Source organism: Geotrypetes seraphini, chromosome 16 (genome assembly GCF_902459505.1).
Source record: "Geotrypetes seraphini chromosome 16, aGeoSer1.1, whole genome shotgun sequence".
Classification (NCBI taxonomy): domain Eukaryota; kingdom Metazoa; phylum Chordata; class Amphibia; order Gymnophiona; family Dermophiidae; genus Geotrypetes; species Geotrypetes seraphini.
The window spans coordinates 28,134,204-28,144,975 of record NC_047099.1 but is presented as its reverse complement, the minus strand read 5'-3'; positions in this window follow the sequence as shown (position 1 = coordinate 28,144,975).

Sequence of the window (10,772 nt, the reverse complement as noted above, 5' to 3'; positions counted from 1 at the left end):
AAAAAAAGATGGTGGATAGAGAAAGAGGGAGACGTGTTGCACATGGTGGAGGAGAGAGGAAAAAAAGCTGTGCAGGAGTGGGGAGGGGAAAAAGAGTGATCCAGGATAGAAGGGAGTGAGGATGCTGTACAATGAGATGAAGAGAGAAATGCTGGACTATGGTAGGAGGAACCAACAGACAACAACCGCTTGAAGAATTTGCAGAAGACAGGAAAGCAGAAAAAAGAGAAACTGGAGCAAACTTGTTGGAAAAATAAATCTCCAGACAATAAAGGTAAAACAAGGAATTTATTGACTGAAATATATTAGTTTTGGGCAATGTATATAGCAGATGTCTTTATATTGTATTCAACAGAAAAGGAAATGCATTTCTGGTTTTATTTCTCCAGTGTTGATGTACTTGCTGACCCTTGCTGGATTCCCAAGCACCGCCAGCTGAGGACCTCCTCCAAAGGCAGCCAGAACTTCGCTCCACCAAGTGTAGTAATAGCTGGCAGCATCCTTGAGTCACTTAGGTGCCAGCGTTTGTGACTCGGATGCTGCTACTGCTTGCCAAGCATGGTAAAAGGGATCTTGGCCACCTTCAAAGGAAGCCCTCAATTTATATATAGCTTGAGGGTCCTCATCAGCTGGAGTATTTATATTTTATATTTGCATTAGAGGCTCTGGCAGAGACCCATTTACAAAGTATGTATTCTTTCCAATTAATATTTCCAAATTAATAAAGTATCTTTGCTTATTTGTAAATGAGTCTCTACCAGAGCCTTTAATTCAGTAGCATAACTAAAATACGTAACTTCTTCTAAAGTTTATTGGACGGGCGGGAATGGAAGAGATTACTTGTGGAGATAGATTTAATTTCCAGCGGGGATGGGTTTGATTTCTGTCCCTGTTCAACTCTAAGCAGGATATGAAATTGATGGTTCTAAGAAGAGATTGAGTGAGGGTGGAAGTGGGGTTAAAAGGATGGTGAAAGAAAGACAGTAGTATATGGGGTATAGAAGACTGGCCTGGAGGCAAGGGAAGAAAGGAGAGAGGAATGGAGCTAGAGGTTTTGAGGAGATGAAAGTGAAGAGTAGATGACAAGATGAAAATAGGGGACTGAGGAGGGGAATAGCAAACTTGGCAAAAAGAAAGATAAGAATGGTCAATAGACTTGCTAGAGAGGAGATGAGAAAAGGTGAAGAGGTGAAATCAGGATATCCACAATAAATATGCACGAGATAAGATTTGCATCTCACGGAGGCTGTGCATGCAAATCTATCTCATACATATTCATTGTGGATATCCTGAAAACCTGACCTGCCTGTGGCTCTCGAGGACTTGAATTGCCTACCCCTGGACTAGAGGATGAGGGAAAATGGATAAAAATTATATATATAGAGAGAGAGAGACCAAGAGAAGAAATAGAAAAGAATTTTAAAATCCAACACAAAAAGTAGGACATAGATAATGAATGTGTGAGATATATGTATGCAAACTAATATGCCATAGCCTACCTTTTACCCCCCTCCTTTCGTGAAAAAATCAAACTATACCCATGTGTTTAGTCTTTTTGCCATATAAAATCTTGTTTATTACCCAAACCAAAAAGACAAATTTTTTGCTCCAGTGGGAATTGACCTCCAAGCCTTCTTCCCATTCTCTAGATAGCTGCTAACCAAAAAGTTTGAATCGTCCTATATATCTTCAGCTGAGGCAGTGCTCAAAACTAGAGATTGACACGGGGATGGGTACCTGTGATTAATGCAGAGCCCATGGGATGGGGACAGAAATTTAAAGAAAATTTGTATTTTAAAGTGGCCCAATTTCATCTCTTAGTGCAGGCTTTGATTTTGGCATTGTTAGATTATTGTAATATTTTGTATAGGTCATGTCCAGAGACTATATAAAATACAGCTTTATGATTGATATCCCTGAAAAAAATATCTTATGTCCTCTTTCTGTCATGAGATATGTTGGCTTCTCTTAAATACAATTTGTGCCCATAAGTTTTATTGTTATGTAAAGGTTAATATGCCCCTATTTATTTGATAGCGTGCTTTACTTTGAGGGGGGTTGTTAGGTCAAGAAGAGTTCAATGGCCTTTTGCCTACTCTGTTAAAGGAATAAAGAGATTAAATGGCCTATTGGCATTTTGGGCAGCAAAATTGGATGTTTATTAGAATACGAGGGCCGTTCAAAAAGTATCAGACCTTTATTCATAAAAATACTCGTATTCAGATACAACAATCTTATACTAATCTTCAAAGTAATCCCCTTGGGCTGCCACACACTTCTTCCAACAGTTCTGCCACTGTCGGAAGCAGCGCTGGAATGCCTCTTTTGAGATTGCTCGCAACTGGTCCGTCACATTCTGCATGATGTCTTCTCTTGACTGAAATCTGGTCCCTTTCAGGGGCATTTTCAGCTTGGAGAAAAGCCAGAAGTCGAATGGAGCCATATCGGGAGAGTAGGGAGCCTGAGGAATCACTGGTGTGTTGTGTTTGGCCAGGAAACTCAGTATCAAATGCGAAGAATGGGCAAGTGCGTTATGATGGAGTTGCCAAATGCCCACTGCCCACAGGTCTGGCCATTTGTGTCTCACAGTGTTATGAAGGCGACGCAGAACCTCTTGGTAGTACCCCTTGGTGATAGTGGTGCCGTGTGGTGTGTACTCGTGATGAACCACACCACTGGAGTCAAAGAAGACGGTCAGCGTGACTTTGACATTGCTGCGGATCTGCCTTGCTTTTTTGGCCTCAGGGATGTTGAATGCTTCCATTGTGATGACATCAATTTGGTTTCTGGGTCGTACCCATAAACCCAGGACTCATCACCAGTGATCACTGCTGAGGAAGTTGGGATCACTGTTCACAGTCTCCAGCATGTCCTGTGCGATCTTCAAATGGAGTTTCTTCTGCCCGATAGTTAGCAGCTTTGTCATGAACTTCACTGAAATTCTCCTGAAGCCCAAATCCTCAGTCAAAATGGAATGAATGGATCCAGTGCTGATGCTCGCCTCGTCTGCAAGTTCTCTGATCGTGATTTAACAATCCTGTATCACCAGGGTCCTCACTTGGTCAATGACGATCTCATTTATGGATGTTGAGGGCCTATCAGAATGTGCTTCACTCTCTACTGATGTGTGGCCATCTCTGAAGTGGTTGTACCACTCCTTTATCTGTGTGGTGCCCGAAACACCAGTGGACATGTATTGGAACTCCTTTCAGGACCTAGAATGGCATAACTTCATAAAACTCTACAACAAATATACCACATCAAACTGCATTCTAGATCCCTGTCCACCCAACATAATGAAAGCAGCCCCTTTAGACTTTAAGATAACACTATTGACTCATATGTCCAACAATTTCAAAAACGTAAAATTCCTATCAAAAAACGGTCACATTATAATCACCCCAATCCCAAAAAATCATAAATTACCCCTAACTTCAACAACCAACTATAGACCAGTAGCATCTATCCCATTTTTCGTAAAAATAATGGAAGGCTTGGTACAAACTGATGGATTACCTAGATCGGTTCTCACTGCTACATGAAACCCAGTCAGGCTTCAGACCTCTGTTCAGTACTGAGACGGTGATAGCAGCAATCCTAGAATACCTACGTAACTTATTTAGTAAGGGCCACAAAGCCTTAGTGATGCAATTCGACATGAGCTCAGCCTTCGACTTGGTAGATCACAAAAAACTACTACAATGTTTAGACTCAATCGGCATCGGAGGCGAAGTGCTGGACTGGTTCCGAGGTTTCCTTACGACCCGCACCTATCAAGTTCGCTTCAACTACAATCTCTCTAAAACATGGAGAAACCCATCAGGCGTTCCACAGGGGTCCCCACTATCCCCACTACTCTTCAACGTCTATATAGCTTCACTAGGAACGAAGCTAACCCAGCGAGGCATAAAAGTATTCAGTTATGCAGACGACTTCACAATCATAATCCCGTTTACAGCATCCCCCTCCGAAATCACCCCCACAACAACTGAAGCGCTAAACACAATGGATCAATGGACCACAGATTTCAAACTGAAGCTCAATTCAGAAAAAACTAAATTCTTCATAGCCTCGCCACACGCACAGAATACGACAATATCATTACACATTAACAATCTAAACTACCCCATTCAACCAACGATGAAGATTCTAGGAGTAATACTAGACCAAGGACTAACCATGAAAGACCACATAGACTCCTTAATCAAAAGATGGTTTTTCACTCTCTGGAAACTTAAGTCCATTAAGGCGTACTTCCACACTTCAGCTTTCAGAATTCTAGTACAATCCCTAATACTAAACCACCTGGACTATTGCAACATCACCCATCTGACAATCCCCCAGAAGCAAATGCAAAGACTACAATTGATACAAAATGCAGCAGTCAGGATGATTTTCGGGCTGAAGAAGTCCGATCACATAACCCCTTCCTACCGACTCCTGCACTGGCTGCCGATGGAGGCGCGCACGAAGTTCAAGCTAGGATGTCTCTGCTTCAAAGTATTAAATGGTCTAGCCCCAAAATACATTACAGACCTCTTCTCATTCCCAACTAACAGACATGAAAGAAAAACACACATGAAATTTGTCTCCCCACCGGCTAGAGGGTGCAAATATAAGAGACACCATCAACAACTGCTATCATATCAAGCAGCCATATGGGGTAAAGACCTAGAAAAACTAATTGCACACACAAACAACTATGAAGAATTCAGGAAACACCTAAAAACTTACCTATTCTTGAAATACCTAGGTAACGAACCGGAACATCAACCCCCCTCTTAACATCACCACAGACCTGAACGTGCAAACTGCTAACCCCAACCCCTATTCACTAAATATGAACACTCTATGAACTTAAGGAATATCTCTACTTCTGTGTAAACAACTTGGCACTTCCTGGCCTTGCAACACACAAACTGACGTTAACACTATTAATGTTATCAGATGTACACTGCTATATTCTCTAATTCATTGTACGAGATACACACTGATATACTCGTTAATTCGCTGTACGTAAAGTTTCTCTTGATTGTATTTACAGTTTCTTTGATTGTATTTACAGTTTCTCTTGATTGTATCTACAGTTTCTTTTATTGTAAACCGCCTAGAAGTCGCAAGATTGTTGGCGGTATATAAGAATAAAGTTATTATTATTATTATTACTTTGTCCCCAAAGGCCTCTTGAATCTTGCGGATCATTTCCACTTGGGAATTGGCAAGCTTTACACAAAATTGTTCAACTTTTTTTGCCATTCTGTCAAAAAACAAAAATCCGACAGTGCTCACTTACACTTCTTCACTCATCAGCGGTTTGCCAGCGACTGACAGCTTCTGTAGGCGGGAAAAAATTTGAGCATGTGCATTAGGGTCACCTACATATGTGCACCAAACCACACCTCCCTAGCTTTATTTGTTTACGCAAGAAAAATTAAGGTCTGATACTTTTTGAACGGCCCTCGTATTATGTAGCATGCTAGATTATAAAACTTTTCAAAGGCAGATTAAAACAATACTATTTTGTAAATACAGTGGAACCTCGGGTTGCGAGTAACCCGGTTTGTGAGTAACCCGGTTTGCGAGTGTTTTGCAAGACGAGCAAAACACTCAGCAAACTTTTGACTCGCAAACCGAGCACTGCCCCGATCAACGAGCACTCACTAGGGTGGCCCAGGGGTGGGTGGGTACCTGTCTGTGGGCTGCAGCCCTTGCAGCGTGGTGGTTTCCTTTCCATGGGGTCTCCGTGCAGCTCTCCTCCCTCTTCGGCAATGACTTTGCCATTAACCAGCGCCTCCCGGCTTCCGATTCAAGCCGGCCATCCTCCAGACGCATGCGCAAGACCTCTGCACTCCCCTGTCAAGCCGGCGCCACTCCAACAACATGCGCACCACTGGGCCACCATAGTAAACCTTGGTTGTGGAACGAATTGTTTCAGTTTACATTGTGGCCTATGGGGACATGTGCTTTGATATACGAGTACTTTGGATTACGAGCATGCTTCTGGAACGAATTATGCTCGTAAACCAAGGTACCACTGTATGTCAACGTGTATTGACATAATGATTATATGTTTTTTAATGTTTTAAATTTTTATTTCCTGGAGATGTTCCAGCTGTGTTTTATTGTAATTTGCCTGGAACTGAAAGGTTAAGGTGGAATAGAAGTCAATAAATATATGTTAATATAATAATAGAGCCTGCAGGGAACTTTGTCCCCGTGTCATTCTCTAAAAACTTTAGACTAGTATCAATATGTAAAAACTTAACACATCTTAGCTTCTCAAGGTTTGTTTGTTTTTTGTTGTTTTAATCATTGGAATTCAGTTGCTAATTGCCTGCTTTTGGATTTATATGAACTGTGCAATGACATCATTTGTGTATCGTCTGCCTTTTATGTGGCAACAAAGTCTTCTGATCAAACTCCTACCATCTGCAACGTCCTTCCATCATGTGCCCAGCTGCTGACTGTTAACTGAACGGGTTCATCCATCATTGCTGGCATCACGAAAATTTCCAACATTTAATACATTTATTTTCCTGTTCTTCCACTACACAATTTACTGATAGGTTCTCTTCTACACAGACAATCCAGTTACCTTCACAGATGATGTAAAAAACTTGGAGGGGCATTTTTGATAGGATGTCTGCATTTAGACATTTTGGGAAAGACATCCAGAAATCCAGTAGAGAAAACGTCAATTCTCAAAACAGCAAAATGTTGGGGGGGGGGGGGGGGTACATGTTAAATGACACATGTAGATATTTTGGTCCTTAATTGTCTCTTTTTTGCCATTTTCAAGTATAAAGATGTCCACATGAAAAATGCACAAAAGCAAGTTTTGGATGTTCAAGCAGCCAGCATTCTTAGCAAGCTGTTCACAGACAGCTGAGCATTTCTGAGCACAGCAGAAGGGCACTCTAAGGATTATTGCAGAGTGTCATATTAAAAAACCCAGGTACAGATGTCTTTAACTTGCATCCAGGTACAGACTTTAACATGCTTCGATTGTATGGTGAACCTTCCAAAACTTACTATGCCCACCTGTACACCACAATTTCCCTTATGCTTGCAGGTGTCATCTTAATGTAGGTATAGTAGGTTCTGGAGGGCTCACCATACAACAGAAGCAAGTTAAAGTGACATATTGGAAGCTTTTTTTATTTGTTTTGTTTGGGTGGTTGTAGGGTGTTTGTGACCACTGGGGGAGTAGGCAGGGGGGGGGAGGGTTATTCCTTAATCCCTTTTTAGTACAGTACTCCCACAAATTTGCAGGGGTTCCATTCCAGGAGCACCCATGAATATTGAAAAACCTTGACTATTGGACGCAGTTTAGGAGTGGATCGGAGGCAATGAGAGGGCTGCAAGGGCGGCAGCGGGTGCCTGTGTAAGTCAAGAGAACTTAAAAACAGTTTGTCTCGTTGAAAATGAAACCATCACAAAAGTAGGCGAGGAATTAATAGATCCATAACCGAGAAACACCAGAGTTAAAAAAGAGCTCTGCTAGGATAGTGTAAGGACAGCCCCTTGTATACTCACCTGGATGTGGGGAACTTTTGTTTGTCACTGATCCTTGGAGCTTGTGAATTAGTCATTCGCAGTATTTTCTGACAGCTGGAAGAGGCAGTCAGAAAATACTGCGAATGACTGAGATCGCGAATTCGCGGGGGAGTACTGTATTTAGATGCTTTTAAAACAGGTCTAACTCCAAATGTCTAAAAATAAGCCCTTTATTCCTACTGAGCGTCCAAGTCCTATGCCTGCCCAAAACACCCCCCCTTAAGATTTGGATATGCTGGAGAATGAGCCCCTTAGGCAACAGAATCTTTGGGAAGGCTATACCAAAACCAGATCAAAATGGAAGGCTCTGTTTGTGATTTATAAACAATTGTACAGAATATCGTCCCTTTTTATACTTTAATTTAAAAAAAAAAAATTAAATATAAAATAAGTGCTTGAGGCTCCTGCAAATAGGGATGGGACAGAGATGGAGACTGTGACGTAGAGAGGTGATGAGCTTTGTTCTTGTGTCATTGTCTAGAAACCCTAGCCAACAACTTCACTGGGATATACTACTGAGTGACAAACTCTCTAAATGGACCACAGTTTTTCATTTCCCCGTCTGCACATCTACTTCTTCCCATATAGGGTCATAAAGTTATATTTCTAAAATTCTCTCCCACATATAAAATTGAGAAGGGACCAGAGCCACCCCTACATGTTCAAATGTTCATTCCTTCTTAGTGGCTTTCCATATCTAACCTTGAGTACTTATAAAAATGTTCATTTTGCAACATAAGTGATGACTCCTAATGTGGAACCCTGCATTATGTAGCTATAGTTTTGGGTTCCTCTTCCCCACGTGCATCACTGCATTTGCTTACATTAAACATCATCTGCCATTTTGATGCCCAGTCTCCCAAAGTCCTCCTTGCAATTTAACAACTTTGTCTCATCAGCAAATTTACTTATCTTACTAGCTATTCCCATCTCTAGATCATTGTTAAATATGTTAAAAAGCAGTAGTTCCAACACCGATCCCTGAGGAACCCCACTATTTACTCTTCTCCATTAATACAGACCATTAAAACCTACTCTGTTCTTTCTTTTAACCAGCTTATTGCATTATAGAACATTACCTCCTATTCCCTGACTTTCTAATTTCCTAGAAAGAAATAGAATACAAGGAATAAAAGTAGTACTTTTTTATTGGAATAACTTAGTGCATTGTTTAGTTAGCTTCCTTAAAAGTCTTTCATGAGGTTCTCTACAATGCCTTTTGGAAATCCAGATACACAATGTTGACAGGCTCACTTTTATCCACCCCTTCAAAGAAATGTAGTGGATTGGTGAGGTAAGATTTCCCTTAACTAAATCCTTGGTAGCTGTCTCATTAATCCATGCTTATGTATTGTCATTTTGTTCTTTATAACAGGCTCTACTATTTTGGCCAGCATTGACATCTGACTCCGCTAAGTGCCAAGCCGCCACCCATTTGTGTTTCTGATTTTCCTATGCGGCAAGGTCAGTTTCTTTTCCTCTGTTACAACCCTAAGCTTCACTGCTAGGTACTGGCTCATAGTCTTTGTAAATATCTCCCATTCCTAATATGAAGGAACACAAGACCACAGCAGAAAGATTAAATTAATTATTGGCTTCCGTCTTTACCAAGGAAGACATGGGGGAGACACTAGTATCAAAATTGGTATTCAATGCTGATAAGTCAGAGAAACTGAAATCTCTAAGATGTAATGAAGCAATTTGAAGAGAAGCAAATCACTTGGAATAGAGAGTATACATTTTACCGTATTGATAGAATTGAAAAATGAACTTGCAGAGCTAGTGTTATGGCCAATATAATACCAATATTTAAAAAGGGTTCTAGAGGTGATTCAAGCCATTATAGACCGGTAAGCCTTATGGCTGTGCTGCGCAACATGGTAGAGACTACTGTAAAGAATAAAATTACTGAGCATATACATAAGCATAGATTAATAACATATGCTAGAGGTCTATAAAATACTAAGTGGAGTGGAACAGGTAAATACAAATCACTTTTTTTTTCTTTTTCCAAACATACTAGGCCTAGGGGGCATGCAATGAAGCTATTAACTACTAGATTTAAAATAAACCTGAGAAGATATTTCTTAAGTCAATGTGTAATTAAACTCTGGAATTCGTTGCAGGAGAATGTGATGAAAGCAGTTCACCTAACAGGGTTTAAAAAAATGTTTGGATAATTTCCTAAACCAATAGTCCATAAGCCATTATTAAGATGGGACTTAGAGAAATCTACTTATTCTGTTTTACTCCTTGGCATCTTGCCAGGTACTTGTTCCTGGGTTGGCCACTGTTGGAAACAGGATACTGGGCTTGATGGACCTTCTGTCTGTCCCAGTATGGTAATGCTTATGCTTTTATGTAGAGAATGACACGGTGATAAAATTCATCACCGTTCCCGTCCCCACGGATAATCGCGGGAAATAATCCCATGACATTTTCTAGTATCTATTTCAACCTTAGTCCTTCTACACCAGCATTTTTCAAAGCAAAGCTCGAGGGTCAGTGGTTGTGGCCATTCATACTCTGATTCTTATGTGAGCCAAGGATAATGAAGCCATTGTGACATCACTGATGTGATTGGCTCTTAGGCACTGGTGGAATGAGGCATTATGACATCACAATATCTGCTCTGGATACCAGAGACTGTTATTCTGTAGTGTCTTATCTCAACCTCAGTCCTTCTACACCAGCATTCTTCAAAGCAAAGCTTGCGGGTCAGTGGTTGCGCCCAATTATACTCTGATTCTTCCCTCTCAACTTAAAAAATGATATGAAGATGGTTTCCCGTGGTTATCCGCGGGAACGGTGATGAATTTTGTCACCGTGTCATTCTCTACTTTTATGTACATGTACTATGCTTTCTTGAATTCAGATTCAGTCTTCGTTTGGGATGTGCTACATATCCATCATACTTTCTAAAAGGAGTAGCCTAGTGCTTAGAGCCCTAGGTTGACAACCGGGAAAGTACCGTTCAAAACCTGCTGCTGTTCCTTGTAATTTGGGGGCTAGTTATTTAACACTCTTATCTCAGGTATAAACTTTTATTGTGAGCACACGTACATTTAGTTAACATTAGGTAATGTCCCTTAAGTTACTACAGGAAAAGGTGTGAGCTAAACCCAAATAAATTGTACCTGAATCTACACAATTTCCTTATTTTTCACCGTCATCCTCTTACCCCTCATTTCAGTGCTTCCTCCAAATGATCTTTT